An 18,772-nucleotide genomic window follows, 5' to 3' on the forward strand; every position below is an offset into this window, starting at 1 on the left:
GAGACTCTTCAAGATTTTGTGCTTCATTACCGACATAGAGTTTGCTGGGTACTGCTTCCCTTTATAACTCACTTCTGTGCAGGACTACAAATAGGGCTAGGAAAGCAAGGAATGTTGTGAAGGGTAGCTACAGAGCCCTAAGATGCTATGGGGGCCTCTGGGTCTGGGCCTTTGATTTGTAGGTAACAGGGAGTAGGTTGTCTCTGAAGTAAACCCAAGAATTATGACCCAAGAGCAGAGGTAGGACCAGACCCTGCAGCAAGATCAGTAGCAGCAAAAGTCAATGGGAATTGAGAAGACCAGGTCTTGCACCCATTTTCCAGAAATATTGGGAGTCTCTGTAATTCTTATACGGCCTTAGTGGAGGGGAGGGCCCCTAAACACATGATTGAAATTGAACTTCTTAACATTTTAGCAAGTGTAAAATAATACTTGTGTATTTTGTCAGCAGCTTTATTGAGGCAAAACTGATGTACTATAAACTGCATTTAAGATTCCTTAATAATAGCTAACAATGTTGACTATCCTTCCATGGTCTTACTGTAGTCAATATATCTCTTATGCTGAACTATCTATTGTATATTTTGCTCATTCTTTTTAAAAAAAGAATAGTGTAGTTTATTTATGGATGTGCCAACAGACACATAATTAATAGTATTTATATATATATTTAATATTTTATTACACTATTTTCCTCATTTTTAATTGGGTTTTTATTCTCTAATGTTTGAGTTTTCAAGGTTTTTTAGGTAGTCTAGATGCAATTGTTTATATGCAATTGCTTCATCAGATATGTGATTTTCAAATATTTTCTCTCAGTTTATTACTTGTCTTTTTTCTTTTAATAATGTCTTTTTTTCTTTTTTTTTTTTTTTTTTTTTTGAGACAGAGTTTCGCTCTTGTTACCCAGGCTGGAGTGCAATGGCGCGATCTCGGCTCACCGCAACCTCCGCCTCCTGGGTTCAGGCAATTCTCCTGCCTCAGCCTCCTGAGTAGCTGGGATTACAGGCACGCACCACCATGCCCAGCTAATTTTTTGTAGTTTTAGTAGAGACGGGGTTTCACCATGTTGACCAGGATGGTCTCGATCTCTTGACCTCGTGATCCACACGCCTTGGCCTCCCAAAGTGCTGGGATTACAGGCGTAAGCCACCGCGCCCGGCTAATAATGCCTTTCAAAGTGCAGTGCATGCCTGTGTTAAAGTACAGAAGCTCTTAGTTTTTTTGCAGTTCCATTTATAAATGTTGCTTTTATGGATCATGCTTTGGATGTTGAGTTTAAGAAATCTTTAATCCAAGTCAGAAAGAATTATTTGTTTCTTTCAAGAAGTTTTATAATTTTAGGTTTTATATTTAGGTTTGTGATTCATTTTGAGCTAATTTTTGTATCTGATACAAGCTATGAATCTATTCTTTTGTTTTGGGGGGTTTTTGAGAGTGTTTTTTTCTTTTTCTTTTTTCATACAGATATCCAGTTGCTCTGGCACCATTTGGAAAAGACATTCTTTCTTGAGTAAATTATCTTTGTATTTTGTTGAAAGTCAATTGACACATATGTGGCTCTATTTCTGGACTTTCAACTATGTTCCATTTGTCTATATGTCCATCATGACAGTACTACCAAACCATCTTGATTACTACACCTTTATAATAAATCTTGGAGTAAAAGCAAGTAAGAGTGTTGAGAGCAGACATCCTTGCTTTGTTCCCAATCTTGAAGGGAAATAATTCAGTTTGTCACTGTTAACTACAATGTTAGCTGTAGTGTTTTTGTAGGTACTCTTTAGTAAGATGAGTAGGTTCCCCTTTATGCCTTTCCCTGAGAGTTTTTGTTATGAATGGATGCTGATTTTTCTTTAAATTGCTTTTTCTGTGCTATTCTTTCACCATTGAATTTACTCCAATGGAACCAAAGTGGAATCAATAGCAAAAAGCTAATAGAAAAATCTCCAAACACTTGGAAACTAAGCAACACACTTCTAAATAATCTATAGGTCAAAGAGAAAGCCTCAAGGAAGTCAAAACGTAAACTGAACTGAATGAAAGTAAATACAACATATTAAAACTTGTGGGAAGAAGCTAAATCACTACTGAGAGTGAAACTCATGGTTCCAAATGCTTACATTAGAAAAAAATCTCAAATCAAAATCTAAGTATTCACCAAAAAGAAGATCAAAGTGTTTTGAGAGCCTCCAAGTAAATTGGGGTTTTAGTACCAGAGTGGCTGGCAACCTTGCCCTAATGGAAATTGAAGGGGAGCTGGGTTTGAGTGTTTAGAGTGTGCCTTTCATGAATACTTCTTTTTCTTTTATTTTCTTTTTTTTTTTTAAACCAGGCAAATGGCATAAAACCTACTTGTTTGACCAGGGTATCTCTTACACAGGATCCTTGTTTATAGTTGTAGATGCCTTCATGGTTCTTTTCTTTATATCTGCCTGATCTTTGCTCTGGCACTGTGAGCCCATCTTGTGCTCTCCCTGGCATTTGGGGAAAACTCAACTTGTGGCAGCCCTTACTTAGTTCTTCAGATGGAAGGTGCCAATGTAATGTACTACCACAATAGTGAACAAGTTCAAAGATTTTCTATTTACACCTTCTGGGTAAGGAGGCTGTAATGAGTTGGGAGGGCAGTCCTCTGTCCTGGGTCATGTGAAGCAGGAATTCAGAGTCAGGTAGGGAGGGAAGAGCACAGAGCAACTGGCAGTACATGTAATGGATTAGGGTGTGGGTCACTTTAAGTTCCCAGGCAAGAGCTTGAATGGTTTGTCCAAAAGAAGTGGAAAGAAAGTGGGGAGAGATCCCTCTAAATTCTTATCTCTGGCCACCAGCTTGAGCCATCTGGATGTGGTATAGATCTGGAAACTATGTCACAGGTGACTTTCAAGTTTATGAAAGTAAAATTCTCAAAGTCAAGAGTGACTGAGCCCTGCTTCTGGCTTGAGAAAGTTAAACTTGTATTCAAAATGAATGCTGAAGCAATATAAAATTAAAATTTATTACACAAAGGAACCCAAAGAAAGAAAATTTTTAAAAAAGAACAGAAGTCAATAAAATTGGAAACAGAAAAGCAACAGAGAAAAGTCAGTGAAACAAAAGGTGGTTCTTGTCCCACTCTGCTGGTAGTGACTAAAAAGAAACAAACAAACAAAAAAAGGTGGTTCTTTGCAAAGGACAGTAGGATTGTCAAGCCTCTAGCAAGATTTACAAATGCTAAAAAAGAAAAGACACAGGTTACCAATATCAGGAATGAAACAGGGATGTCACTATAGACACTGCAGACACCAAAAGGATAATAAGAAATTATTACAAACATTTGAATAGCCCTGTATCTACTAAAGAAACTATAATTGTAATATAAAATTTCCAAAGAAGAAATCTCCTGGCCCAGATTGTTTCACTGAAGAATTTTATCAAATGGTTAAGGAAGAATTAACACCAATTCTAAACAATCTTTTCCATAAAACAGCAAAAGAGGGAACATATCCCAATTCCTTTTATAAAGCTATTATTACTCTAATACCAAAACCCTACAAAGACCATTCAAAAAAGAAAACTACAGACCAATATTCCTCATGAATTTAGATACAAAATCATTTAAAATATTAAAAATACAATTTAGTAATTCATAAAATGAATTCTAAACAATGGTTAAGTGACATTTATCCCAGGGATGCACTACTTAAATATTTCAAAAAGCAACCAATGTAATCCACACAGCAATAAAATACAGGCAAAATTACACGTGGATTACACTTTCCTCACTGACCAAAAGTACAACTAAATTACAAACACAGAAATGTTCTTCCACCAGACCTTCTCTGAGCATCACTCTTCATTTACAAAAATCATCAATTTATCAATCCATGCCATCATGATCACTACTCCATTACGGAGCTCCACCTACCTTGACAATATCTCTGACCCAGACCAGTATCATGAAGCATTTATTCTATGTTGTCTTCCAGTAGTTTTATAGTTTTAGGTCATATATTTAAGTCTTAATCCATTTTGAGTTGATTTTTTTTTATAAGGTGAGGGTGTTCTAGTTTCATTCTCCTGCATATGAATACTCAGTTTTCCCAGCACAACTTATTGAATACACCATTTCCCCAGTGTATGTTCTTGGTGTCTTTGTTGAAAATCAGTTGGCTGTGTGTGGCTTTATTTCTGTATTCTCTATTGTGTTCCATTGGTCTGTATGTCTGTTTTTATGCCACTACCATGCTGTTTAGGTTACATAGCTTTGTTGTATATTTTGAAGTCAGACAGTGATGCCTTCAGGTTTGTTCTTTTTGCCCAAGATTACTTTAGCTATTCGGGGTCTTCTGTGGTTCTATAAAGAATTTTAGGATTCTGTTTCTGTGAAGAATGCCATCGGTATTTTGAAAGGGTTTCTATCAAATCTGTAGATTGCCTTGGGTAGTGTGGAAATTTTAAAAGTATTCATTCTTCTAATCCATGAAAGTAGAATATCTTTCCATTTCTTTGTGTCCTCAACTTTGTTCACCAATGTTTTATAATTTTAATTGTAGTGATCTTTCATCTCCTTGGTTAAATTTATTCATAGGTGTTTTATTATTTTCATATACATTGTAAACAGAATTGCTTGTCTGAATTTTTTCCCGGATAGTTTGCTATTAGCATATAGAAACACTATTGAATTTTGTGAGCTGATTTTGTATCCTGCAACTTTACTGAATTTTTTAGTTCTAACAGGGGTGTGTGTGTGTGTGTGTGTGTGTGTGTAGTCTTTAGGGTTTTCTATACATAAGATCATGTAATCTGCAGGAGGAGAAATTTGACTTCCTCCTTTCCAATTTAGATTCCCTTTATTTCTTTCTTTTATTTAAACTAGCTGCTTTGCCTAGGACTTTCAAAATTACGTTAAATAAAAATGTTGAAAGTGGGCATCCTTATCTTCTTCCAGACCTTAGAGGAAAAGATCTGGAACCTTTCCCATTTCATTATGTTAGCTGTGAGTTTGTTATATACAGTCTTTATTGTGTTGAAAAAGTGTGTTTCTTTTATGCCCCATTTGTTGAGTTTTTAATAATGAAGGAATGTTTTCTCAAATGATTTTTCTGTGCTTATTGAAATGATCATATGGGTTTTGTCTTTGATTCTGTTAATGGGATAAATAATATTTATTGATTTGCCTATGTTGAAACTATTGAAACATCCTTGTATCCCTGGGATGAATCCCACTTGATCATTGTGAATGAGCTTTTTAATGAGCTACTGAATTTGTATGTTGGTATTTTGTTGATAAATTTTTCATCTATATTTATCAGAAATGTTGACCTACAGTTCCCCCACAGCAGAATTACTTTTACTGTACAAAGAAGAAAGAACGTTCGGAAAGAACCAGAAATGGCATGAGTGTCTAACAGCAGTGAGGGTAGTGAACACAGGACCGTCTAGATCCTCAAAGCCTGTGTGGTTTGTTCATAATCCCAAACAAGGGCCCTGTTGGCAGCAAGAGGACAGGTAGGGCCAGGACAGGGAAGCTGGATCAGGAAGCCAGGGTCTTTGGGGGACGTGGCAGGGCTGCCTGGCCGAAGTTCCCTTACTTACCCAGCAGCTCACAGAGGCCCCGCCCCTTATCTCCGGGAACCGACCATGGGGCTTCAAGTCCACTGGTGCCTGGTGGCAGCCTCCGTGGGGCCACCTTGGGAAGCATGTGCCATGGAGTCCCTGCTGTGGGGGGGGGGTCTTGGCCCTGGGAGGGCTCCTTCTGCCTGCTGGCCATGCTGTGCCGTGCGGCCTGAGGCTAGGAGGCAGAGGTGAGCACAAGTGCTGCGGGCTGGGGCTGCTGGGGGCAGATGTGAGTAGAAGCACTGGACAGAGGAGCGGCCAATGGCTTCAGAAGGAGAGAGGTGGCCTGCCTTGCGTACCTGGGGCTCAGCACGAGTGCCGGGCTGCTGGGGCTTTGAGGAGGGGCCCAGCCTCCCGAGGCCCCAAAGTGGACGTGGACAAGGCAGTTGCCTCCCTAAGAAGCAGGAGCAGGTCAGGATGGTCCCGATGCTGTGCGACCTCATAGGAGGGCAGCAGCTGTGGGGACACCAGGACCAGCGACAGAAGCTGCTGAGAACAGGAGTCTGCACGCAGGTGTGGGGGTCCAGATGCCGCCGGAGGCAGGTGAGCTGCGGCCCGTCAAGTATTCGTAAGACTACAGATAGCTCTGCCCTCTTCAGGGTGGGAGAGATGCTTTTCTTAGTTCTGAGTGATAAACGTCCCTGAAGGTGTCACATCACAGCAGGTTCTCAGCCCCATGTCGGGAGGAATTTGGGGAGCAACAAAAGTGTGGGCTCGCAGGCGCACCTCACTTCTCCCCTCTCCTGAGTGTTGCTTGGGCTCTGTCCACAGGGCCACACCCTCCAACCATTGCCAGCACGGTGACCACTGAGGTCAGAGCGGCCCATGGGAACCAGGGCAGAGGTCACCTGAGCTTCCAGAGGAAGCACCGGCCCCGTCTGCTCCCCTGGCCTCTGAGCAGCCCCGCCATTCGCGCGCGTGGATTCACGGGACAACTCCTTCCCATCGCTGCCACAAATCCCCTCCCGAGGCGTCTCAAGTGCGTCCACCTGGCTGGTGTGGCCATAAAGTCACCAGTCTACCACGGGGCCACACCCAGGCTTCCCTGAAGGCCTCTTAAAAATTTAGAAAAAGGGTGAAGTGTTCTCTATATAAATAAAAAAGGCGAGCCAGCCTACCTGCCAGCGGTGCCCAGGCAGCTGGGGAAGCCCGGCTTGCTGCAGACCAAGATTCTCGGAAGCACCAGCAGCGCAGGCGCGCACCCTCCTTCCGCCTGCCGCGCGTGCTCCGTGTATGCTCCTCCCCGCATCCGGCTCAGGTGTGAGGAAAGCCCAGCGCTTCCAAGGCAGCTGTGTGGCCAGTCTTCCATGCAGACGGCGCTGGCCCTTCCTCTGGCCGGGAGCGTCCACCTCAAGCCCCTCCAGCATCTGCACCGCGGCCCCACCCGTCTTTGCTAGGAGATACTACAGTTGCTCCGTGAGCAGTTGAGGGGAGGGGAGGGGCTCTGGGGCTGGCGGATGGACTTGGACCTCTTCAGGCTATTGCCCTTGCTGCCACCGCCCCGTCCCTGCTGGCCAGGGAGTAGGAGCGGCCGTGCATCATGACCGCGTTCATGCCGTTGGCCATAGAGAAGGACTTGAGGTGGCTTGATGGTGACGGGCAGTGGAAGCTTGTCGATGAGGTGCGCCGGGGTGCAGGAGACGATGGCCCGGCAGCAGAGGCCCTGCAGGCTGAACACTCAGTTGGGCCTCCAGATCTTCTCCATGTCGTGCCGCCTGAGTGCGATGAGGGACAGCTCCGTGAAGGACTCGATGACGTTGAAGTTGCACAGGGTGCTGACCTCGGAAAAAGGTCATGCAGTTCTTCTCTGCGTATGCGCCGGCCTGGTCCGTTAGGACTCCGCCGCTTGAAGGGCAGGTGCAGCCGGTTTCCAACCAAGATCCGGGGACTCCGGGCGCATGCTCGTTGATCTCCTTGATCCAGCAGTCGATGCTGTCAAAAGTCCAGCGGTTGGTGACGCCATACATCAGAAGGATCCCCTGAGCGCCCCTGGAGTAGGACCTCAAGATGGTGCAAAACCAGCCCTGGCCGGACGTGTCCCAGAGCTCCAGCTTCACGCGCTGGCCGTCCAGCAGGATGGTGGTGGCCTTGTAGTCGATCCTGTTGCTGTAGGCATACGGGGACTCGGCCGCGCAGTCCTGCAAGCTCTCCAGGATCTCGCCCTTGCCCACCAGCAGGAACTTGAGAAGGTAAGTCGTAGCTCTTCACCAGGCTGCCCTGCGAGCCCATGGCAGCGCCGCCCGCGCCCCGGGGCCGCCGCCTGAGGAAGCACCGCCAGAGGAGGCAGCGGCTTGAGGGAGGCTGCGTCCCACACCTGCGCTAGCTGCGTTAGTCCATGGGCGGCCGAGTGGGCGCGCCCGGAGCCCCCTGGCCCCGCGCCAGCCCCTGCCTGTCCGCCCGCCGCCCGGGCTCACCTTAGCCTCCGACCTATAGTTTTTTGCTGTTGTTGGGTTCTTGTCGGGTTTTGGTATCATGATAATGCTAGCATATAGAATGGGTTTGGAAGAATTCTCTCTTAATTTTTTCTATTAGTTTGCACAGGATTGGTACTAGTTCTTTAAATGCTTGGTAGAATTCAGTAGTGAAGCCATCAGGACTTGAGCTTTTCTCTGACGGGAGACTTTATTAGCCATCCAATCTTGTTACTAGTTAATGGTCTGTTCAGATTTTCCTATTCTTTATGATTTAATTGTGGCAGGTTGTGTATGTCCAGAAGTTTATTCATTTCTATGTTTTCCAATATGTTGCTGTCTAGTTGTTTATAACAGTCTTTTATGATCCTTTGTATTTCAGTGATAACAGTTGTAATGTCTGCTTTTAAGTTTCTTATTTTATTTATTTGAATATTTTCTTTTTAAAGTTAGTTTAAAAGTTTGTTGATTTTGTGTATCTTTTTTAAAAAACAACTTTTCATTTGTTAATTTAGTTTAACTAAAAGTTTGTTGATTTTGTATATCGTTTTTAAAAAGCAACGTTTCACCTGGCGACAGAGAAAGTCTCCGTCTCAAAAAAAATTCAAATACTTTCACACTAGAATAGCTATACTAAAAAACAAACAAAAAAAAAGTGTTGACAAAGATGTGCAGAGACTTGAACCCTTAAAAACATTTGATTTGAGGCTTAAGAAAAATAAAATTTTCCATGGTAAATTTAGCAACTATGGATAAAACTATTTCTATATATTAATAGTTTAAAAAAAAAAAAAAAAAGCAACTTTTCATTTTGTTAATTTTCTGCATTTTTAGTCTGTTTCATTTATTTCTGCTCTGTTCTTTATTATTAATTCTTTACTTCTACAAACTAATTAATTCTTTATTATTTCTTTCCTTCTACTAATTTAGGGGTCGGTTGTATTTTGCTTTTCTAGATCCTGAGGTGCTTCATTAGGCTGTTTATCTGAATCTTTTTACTTTTTTGATATAGGCATTTATTGCTATGAAATTCTCTTTCGTAGTACTTTTGTTGAATCCCATAGATTTTGGTATGTTGTGTTTGCATTTTCATGTATTTCCAGAAATTTTTGATATCCTCCTTAATTTCTTTATTGACCTATTGGTCACTCAGGAATATGTTTTTTAATTTATTTGTATTTATGCAGTTTCAGAAGTTCCTCTTGTTACTGATTTTTAGTTTTATCCTATTGTGGTCAGAAAGAATGCCCAATATTATTTACATTAAAAAAACATGTTGAGACTTATTTTGTGGCCTAATATATGATCTATCCTGGAGAAAGTTCCATGTGCTGATGAGAAGAATTGTAGCTGTTGGGTGGAATGTTCTCTAAATGTCTGTTAGTTTCATTTGATTTAGAATGTAGTTTAAATCTGATGTTTCTTTGTTGGTTTTCTGTCAGGATGATCTGTTAATTGCTAAAAGTGGGGTGTTGAAATTCTCTACTATTACTGTATCTCTCTTTATATCTAGTAATATTCACTTTATATATTTGGATGCTCTGGTTTTGGGTGCGTTTATATTTACAATTATATCCTCTTGCTAAATTGACCTCTTTATCATTATATAATAACTATCTTTGTCTCTTTTTACTGTTTTTGATTTAAAGTCTATTTTATCTGATATACATATAGCTAGTCCTGTTCTGTTTTGGTTTCCATTTGCATGTTATATCATTTTCTCTTTCTTTAAGTCTATGTGTGTTTTTACAGGTTAGCCAAATCTCTTATAGACAGCATATAGTTGGGTGTTTTTTAATTTTAAATTCACCCACTCTATATATTCTAATTGAATAGTTTAATCCATTTTCATTCAAGGATATTAACTTCTGCCATTTTGTTAGTTGTTTTCTGGTTATTTGGTAGACATTTTTTCTCCTTTTCCTTTTTCACCCTCTCTTGTTTACTTTTGTGATTTTGTGGATTTTTGTAGTCATAAACTTTGATTCCTTTCTCATTTGTGTATCTGCTGCAATTTTTTTCATGATTCTTCTGAGGCTTACACTGATAAATATTATAGTAATAGATGACTATTTTAAGCTAATAACAACTTAATTTTGGTTGCATGTAAATATTCTAGACTTTTACTCTCCTGGACACACTGGTAATTTTTTTTGCTTTAATTTACATCTTTTTATATTGTGTAATCCTTAACAATTAATTTTAACTATGGTTATTGTAGACCATTTTGACTTTTACCTTCATACTAGATATGTGAAAGATTATATTCCACCATTATAGTAATAGCATATTCTGAATTTTATTCTGAGTTTACCTCTACCAGTGAGTTTTACATTTTTGTGTGGTTTCATAGAAGAAATTAACATCTTTTTGTTTCTAAGTGAAGCACTCCTTGTAGGGCTATCATAGTGGTGATGAATTCTCTCAGCTTTGGCTTGTCTGGGAAAAACTTTTTTCCTCTTTCATTTCAAAATGATAGCTTTTCTGGGAATAGTATTCTAGGATGGAAGTTGTTTTCCTTCAGCACTTTTAATGTATTATTTCATTCATTCTTTCTTGGCCTGCAAGGTTTCTGCTGAGAAACCTGCTAATAATCCAATGGGAATTCCCTTGCCTGTGAGTTGACACTTTCTTTTGATGCTTTGATAACTCTCGTTGTGTTTGATTCTGACAGCTGATTATAATATGCTTCAGAGGGAACCTATTTGGGTTGAATATAATTGGGATCTTTTTAGTTCATAGATCTGGATATCCGTATTTCTCTAAAGACATGGGACATTTCCAGCTATTATTTTGTTAAATAAGCTTCCTGTGCCTTTCTCTATCTCTTTGCTTTGTGAAAATTTCATAATGTAAATTTTTATTTGCTTAATAGTTTCTCATAGGTCTTGTAGGCTGTCTTTGTCATATTTCATTCTCTTTTCTTTTTATTCCACTGACTTATTTCAAAAAGCTGGTTTTAAGTTAAAAAATTCTTTGTTCTGCTTGATCTAGTCTGCTTAAGCTTCCAACTGTATTTTTAATTTTTTTGTTGAGGTCCTAAGTCCCAAGATTTCTGTTTTTTAAAGTGATATTTATCTCTCTTAAATGTCTCATTCAGATAATAAATTGTTTTTCTGATATGTTGAATTGTCTATATCCTTTTGTATCTTGCTGAGTTTTTTTAAGTTCACTATTTTGAATTCCTTTAAAGGCAATTCGGGTTCAGTTACTGGAGAGTTACTATATTACTTTGATGAAATCATGTATCATTGTTTCTTCATGTTTCTTATATCCCTGCATTGATAATACCTGTGTATCTGGTGGAGCAATCACCTCTCCAATTTTATACAGTAGCTTTCATAGAGAAAATGTTTTGCTTGTAGCCTTGTCCTAGGGTGTTGGTTGGGTAGGGTGCATTGCCTTTGGTTCCCAATGTACAAGTAGTGTAGGCTCTGTGCAGTTTCTTTTGCAGTATTAAATGTCAATGATGCCTGTGAGTGCCTCAGTGACCTAGGCTGGAGGAGTTTGTGCAGCTGCTTTTCTGAGTCAAGCCTGACTTCTCCCTTGGCATTAGGGATGCTGGCTATTCTTTGTGCTGAGAGTATGCAGTGGCTGCTCTGCTGGGTCAGGAGTGGGCTCCCCACTGGGGACAGGAGTGCCAGGCGATTCCACATGTCAGGGTACATGGGAGCTGCTTTGCTGGATTGGGCAAAAGTCTCCATACTGGGCAGAACTGTTAGTTTTCTGGGGAGCAGGACATTACATGAGCTTGGGTGCCAGAATTATAGCTGTTCAGCTGGACTTAGGCTCTGAGGAGCTGGGTTTGGGGTATTGCAAGCATTAGGATGGGGAAGATGGAGTACCTCCTAGGTAGATTATTACCAGTGTGTATGAAGCTGTAGCTACTCAGCTGGGGAATAGTGTTACCATGTATGTGTGCCATGTAGTGGCAAAAGAGCCTCAGAGATGGAAAGGTGTTAATAGCTACTGGCCCCTAGAGCAGAAACTGCTTTAGAAATGGCTTTGGTTTCACAGTGTGGCTTGGATCATGGGAGAGAGGAGAAGGGCAACAACATGAACAATTTTTAGAGTAATGCATCCATGTGAACTCCAGATGGCTTACTAGGCTGGTCTCAGGGCCTACAAGGACTGCAGGGTTTTTGAGCAGCAAAGGTTGTTAGGTGTCTGCAGCTTTAATGGGGACAGTTGTAAGTCTCCTGCTTACCCCTTTCCCACAGGGAGATCTCTCCTGGTTCCAAGCTGATCCCAACTAGGAAGACAGAGTGGCAAAGGCAGAGTGGGTTTTTTTCCCCTTTTAGTGTGGGCATCCTGAGTCTCTGCTCCCTAGAGTGTCTGCCACTCCCGTTGCACTCCAACCCTCTCCTTTAGATGCTGTAGTCAATGTGGTTGTTTATTAATTGTTTTGATCCTTTTCGTGTAGGGGGATGAATGTTAGGCACCTTTAGTAGGCCATCTTGTTGACATCACTCCAGAATATTCTGTATCCCTTATAAGACTAATAAGATATAAAGGTTTGATTCATGAGCACCCAAAAATCTATAAACATTATGAATTAATAAATCAATCAAAATTTCAATCATAAAAGGTGTTTTCATTGATAAGAATAAAAAATTTTCCTTCAGTAAATGAGGTATGGTATAAACTTACCTCACCCAGGTTCTGTTCAGAAGTCTAAGAATTTGAATACTTTGTTTAGTCTTTCATTTTCTTCACATTCTTTTTGGGAAACATTCCCTGAACTATAATTTTTAAAAAGTGAGATGTGGGCTGGTCTTTTTAGACTACAGTACTTAAGATTTCCTCTATTTTGTTGATTTTGAAAATCTTAACTCGAAAAATGTATAGCTGTTCTCTCCTAATGAGAGTGTCACTTGTCACTTAATGGTTGTGTGGCATTGAGCAGGTTAGCTGGCCAAGCCTTAGTTTTCTGATCCATAAAATGAGAATATTACCTTTGCGGATACGATGTTTCAGGAAATTAAATGGTATGATGTAAGTAAAGTGCTTAGCATGGCATATAACCAAAGTAAAACCTCATTTATCCTTATTGAACAAACTCTCCTGATTTGTCAGATGAAGCCATGTTGTTTCTTCCCTTTTTAAAACATACTAGTAGATGCCCAGGACATGCTGAATGCTTATGACTAGAAGCTGCTCAAGATGGTGTGGTCAAAGACCAACAGCATCGGCATCACCTGCATGATCACCTGGTGTTAGCACCCCAACCTCAGACCTGCTAAATAGGAGTCTGCATTTTAACAATCTCCAGATGATTCATAATCACTAAAGTTTAAGACTCACTATTATAAGTATACCTGCATAACAAGTACTTCTTCCAAAATCATTTGATACTAATTACTTTTGCTTTTGTAATTACATAATTTAACTAAATATCACATAAAGCTAATAAGAGTGTGAAAAGACAGTTGTTTTTTTCTGAGAAAATTAAGTTAAATTCTTTGGAACAACAATGATGAGTGAGTTACAAAAATTGTTGTTGAATTAAGGATGGATGAGACAACTGTAAAGATTGGAAAATACTAAAAATATATGCGGATTTTACTCTTTAAGTTCTCTCTTGCATGTTTTGCTTATAGACTTTACATTGAAGAAATTTAATAACATTTACTCATTGTCTGGTGCCACCCTGAGAAGAGCGTACACTCAGCTTAAAAAATGAAGGAGATCTGAAGGAGTTAATCACCCTCAGTTTTCAGCTAATCACACACCTGGATAGCCAGTACTTTCTGAAAGGGCTAACCAAATGACACTCTCTATGTCTGTCAAAACCCCAATCCGTGTTCCTTCAAATATGTAAACCTATGGAAACATGCTCAGTATAAACAACTAAAGCAAGGAGACCAATGTCTCACTTACTTTGTTGGATGAAAACCACTGCCATTGCAAAAACTTTGAATATCCTGGGTGCAAAAATAATTTATAAATTTTAATGATGGTGCTTGGAACTTGGCAAACAATCAATTATGCTGTCTGCACAGCAATCTCTATAAATGTAGTCATCAACAGTCATCCCCAGAGCTGTGAATTAATTCCTAACTGATTTTCAACTTATTGTGAATTTGCTAACTAATAAAATTCTGAACACAGATGGGCTTATTCGGGATACATGATGCATATCTAAGCCACCAGGGAAGTGTCTGAGTGGGCTTAGTAATAATGTCTTCCACCCCTTCTATTAAATTTTACAAACTAGAAACAGCCAATAAAGAGAGAAATGTTTTTCTGAAGCATCTATGTATACCCTAAGCTTTGGCACATAAAGACAAGCTATTTGGCAAAAGAAGGGAGATTTAGAGTATGAAAGCCTGTATTTGAGGCTAGCCTCTGTCATTTAGTTCCTGACTTAATGTCATTAGGAAATTGGTAATGAATATCTGCTGGAAGCTTGGAAAGGAAAAAGAAAGTTGATTTGTTGATTTCTTACCATGAGTCAGTAATGTTATTATATTTACATATTACTAATTTAATTCTCAAAATGCTGCAAAATTAGACATTAGCTTCATTTAATAGATGGGGAATATGATATGCAGTTACTAATGGCAGAGGCAAATTTGAACCAAATTCTATTCAATAATAGAAGTTGTGTTCATTTCATTATACCAACCTGCTTACAAATAGGAAGTTTGTGAAATTCATATACATATATGTATTATAAATAAAATGCCAAAATGTTATGTATGTATTATGCTATATATATATAGATGTTAGTATTATAAATAGAATATCAAAATGTGTCCCATTTTTAACTAAGACTACAATGGCCAAGAACAATATGTTAGGTGTATTATATACCTACAGAATGTAGGTATAGCCCACACTGGAGGTTCCAAGGGATTGTAAATATGTTTTTCCAATATTGTTCTATCATGTACTTTGAGGCACTTAAAGGAATGAAGAGGCCTAAAGAGAAAGGATTTCTTTGGAGAGTTGTAATTATTCAGCGATCTCCAACTTCCTTTTCTCCACCATTGGCATAAGGCAGGTGATGGCTTCCTCTCCAACATAAACTAGAGTAGAAGAGCTGAAAAGAGGCTCATTGAGAGGAGAGAAGTTGATATGCTGAAAGAAGTGTGAGGGAAGTCAGAAGTCAGATGTCCACCACAGAGCCTGTAATTTTGAGACAGGTTGAAGCTGCCCTGGCTTAATGGCAGGTAGAGAGGGTTTCTGGGCTTGCATTCAGTGGGGCAAAGATGAATGCTCTCCAGGGATCAAATGTGAACTTAGTGAAGGGGAGCCAGTCTGGAATGAAGAGGTGACCTTACCAGAGGGGGTATATGGTAGAGTCCCAGGCTGAGACAAAGTCAGCTAGTAAGAGAGTAGTGTCTTGCCTTAGCCTTTGACCCCATAAATAAAGCCTCCATCAGAGGGTCAGAGGGTAGCAACCTCTGGGCAAGCATGTCTGAGGACCCTGCACTAGAAGCAGCCAGAAACTATAGGTCCTATACATCCAGAATGAATAAAGACAGATCACAGAAATAACTACAACATAAGACTACTTTTTTTCCCTCCTAGTCCTGCCATCCCTATGCCTAAATCTGGAGGAGTCAGAAACATCAGCTAGAATAGCAGGGGACAGGGGGTACTGCTGATCGGCATTATCTCCCGTACCTCCACTGTAGTTTTCTCTGCTGGAGCCTAAGGATGGAAAAGGTTTTAGGCTGAAAGAATTTTGGAGTTATGTGCTTATTACACTCTCTTAAACATTTTAATTCCAGATATGAGATTGTTCTTGTGAACGCAAAGGTGCCTTCCCCAGACATTATCACGCAGTATGGAAGAACCAGTTTACAAAATGAATTTAAATGAAATGATGAGAATGACTGAAAGTGCTTGTGATTTCTCCCTCAAGAGGCGAGATCATTCACACATCAGCTTTATGATTATCATCCAAAGTGTGGACTTGCCACTGGTCCTCATTCACACACAATAGGTTGTAGGTGATGTTAGAGGTCAGGTGATTGAGGTTTCTTGGTGTGGATTTGGAAGAATTCCTTATGATCATTCAATATCTAGTGCCCAGCACACTGCCCCACATCTTACAATATCAAACATTCCATCAACACTTGTTGAATTGAATGTAGTCCAAAATCTTCGTTTTACAGATTAAGAAAGTCATGTTCAGAAAGGCGAAGTGGCTTGACTAAGGTTGGATAACAAGTTAGGAACATAATTGAAGTCTCAATTATGTTCTCTTTCAGGCCATGGTCCCCTATTAGGTCTCCATTCTAGTGTAAGCTACTTCAAAAAACCCAGTTACGAGTATGAGTAGGCTAGATTATAATGTTGTAACAAATTAGCCACAAAATTTGGATTTAACACAAACAAAGCTCTTATTTTCTTGCATGTCCCACATGGCTAATGCTGGCTAGGTGAGGGCTCTGCTATAGGAAGCCAGGTTGTCAGAGGCTCTTTTTCCATCTTATGTTGCTGTGACTTCTATAGTTGCTGCAGTGGAGAGAGCAATGAATAAAGCACATTTTTTTTTTTTTTCACTCTCTGGAACTAGAAGTGACACACATCATTTTCTACACTCAGGCCATTGGTCAGAATAAGCACATAGTCCCATTACATGCAAGAAAGCTAGGAAATCTTCCCATGTGCTCATGACAGAGAGAATACCTGGATATAATAAGGCTAGTAACTGCTATCACATGCAGAAATTAAAACTCCCTTTAACCTTTGTTTTCTTATTTATAGACCCAAAGTCAGAAATAGTCTCTGTCAATTATAAGGTCACATATGAGGATTGCTGATGGATGGCCAAGCCAAAATATCTCTTTAAAAGCCTTTAGTGTACCATATATAGGCTCATACTTGCTTAAGAAATTTCTGCAAAACAGATTTTGCAGCCACATATTAAGGCAACCTGGTAAAGCAGTCTGTAGTGCTGACATGGTAAGAGAAAGTCCTGTGATGAGATATTTTGTTAATAGGTGTTATGTCTTTTTTCAAATGAGGGTTTTCCAATAAAAAACAAGCCCCATATTCCCAATAACTGAATCATCTCCTGGCAGGAAGATCACATTGCTTTCATAAATAATATATCCTCACAATGAATCGTTTCATCTAAAAAATGTCAAATGCTCAAGTTCAGAGAAAGAGTAGATCATGATGGCATATATTGGTCACATGGCTTCTCAAACTAGTTCTCAAAAATCCATGTTTTTATTGCCATTCCTAGATATTCTAATTCCAGAGACTTGGAATGGGGTCCGAGAATCTGCATGTTTAAGAAGCACAACAGCTACTGGGTTGCTCATGGTCCTCTGTGCTCACTGAGAAACACTGGTATATAAAGAGCATGGGTTATAGAGTCAGGCTTTGAATTTTGGCTACACCACTCACAACCTGTGTGACTTCACTTTTCCATACCTGTACAACTACTAATAGGTTGTTATAAATGTTAAATGAAGTAATGTATATACAATGACGCTCGATAAATGCTAATTCTCACAGTAAAAAAGTATATATCTATTTAGTTCATCTTTGATGCCATTTGGGAGAGTAATTATATTTTATCCCCTCAGTATAAGAACCTCAGCACTACCTGAAAAACTGTATAAGTCTTTTTTCTTTAAACTTTCTGTGCCTTTCTTTCTTTCTCTTTCTCTTCTTCTTCTGGAACTCTCACAATGCATATATTGGTTTGCTTGGTAGTATCTCATAAGTCCCTTAGGCTTTCTTCCTTCTTTTCTGTTTTGTTTGTTTGTTTGTTTCCCTGACTGGATAATTTCAAATAATCTGTATCTGAATTAACCAATTCCTTTTTTCTGCTTAATCAGTTCTCCTGTTGAATCCCTTTAGTAAAATTTTCAATTCAGTTATTGTATTTTTAAGCACCAACATTTCTGTTTGTTTTTTAAAAATATTTTATCTTTGTTGATATTTTTATTTTGTTCATGCCTTATTTTCCTGAGCTCATTGACCATCTTTGTGACAGTTTTGATTTTTTTATCAGGTAATTCATATATCTCTGTATCTTTGAAATCAGTTTACTTATTATATTTTTTGATTGGACCATATTTTCCTGTTCCTTCTATTAATATGTAAACTCTGGGTAATTTCTTGTCACTCTTCTTTCAGTTCATGAATCCTCTGTATCTCTGCCTTATCTCCAATAAAACTATCCCATCAACTGTCTCTCAAATATCATATTTTTGTATTGTAGAAACTATATTCAATCCTTTTACCATTTTATTGTACTCTGTATAATTGTTTTATCATTTGCACGTATCTTCAACATTTTAATATGTTTAAACATAGTCAGCAAAGTTGTTTTATAGTCAGTATATAGCAATTTCAATAGTTGATATATTCTTATACCTTTTTTTCCTCAGTTGTCTTCATAAGTATTTCTGGAGAACTTAAATTCAAGAGCTTACACTAGGGAGTGAGGTGAACTATAACTCCGTAAGAATTGTTTCTTTTTAATTCATCCCTATCTTAGAGGTATAGCCTTTTGAGTATGCCAGCTTAACATGGGAGAAAGTTTTTTTGTCTGTTATTTGCCTGTTCTACTTTTTGGTCAAAATTAAGATTCACATTGGCAAATACCCTCAGTGTACAAGTGGCTTCTTCTTCTTTTCTCTTTGCTTTTTAATCTTAGGCTTTTCTTTCTTCTTTTCACTTTTATGCTTTTAATAAAATGATTTTAATATTTAATCAAAAATTTTAGTTGTTTTCTAAGACAAAATTATCTGAATTACCTGATGAACCACTAGTAGAAGTAAGAATTTCAGTTG

The 18,772-nt window shown here is 39.2% G+C and overlaps 1 pseudogene across 1 annotated transcript; it reads right to left on the reverse strand.

Moving 5' to 3' along the window:
• Positions 1–6,988: 6,988 nt before the first annotated feature.
• LOC108301814 lies at positions 6,989–7,824 on the reverse strand (annotated as a pseudogene). Its single transcript, XR_005199614.1, has one exon. The product of XR_005199614.1 is annotated as a ras-related protein Rab-40C-like (transcript).
• Between the last annotated feature and the right edge of the window lie 10,948 nt (positions 7,825–18,772).

The sequence above is a fragment of the Cebus imitator genome, unplaced genomic scaffold (assembly GCF_001604975.1).
Source record: "Cebus imitator isolate Cc_AM_T3 unplaced genomic scaffold, Cebus_imitator-1.0 Scaffold37, whole genome shotgun sequence".
NCBI lineage: Eukaryota > Metazoa > Chordata > Mammalia > Primates > Cebidae > Cebus > Cebus imitator.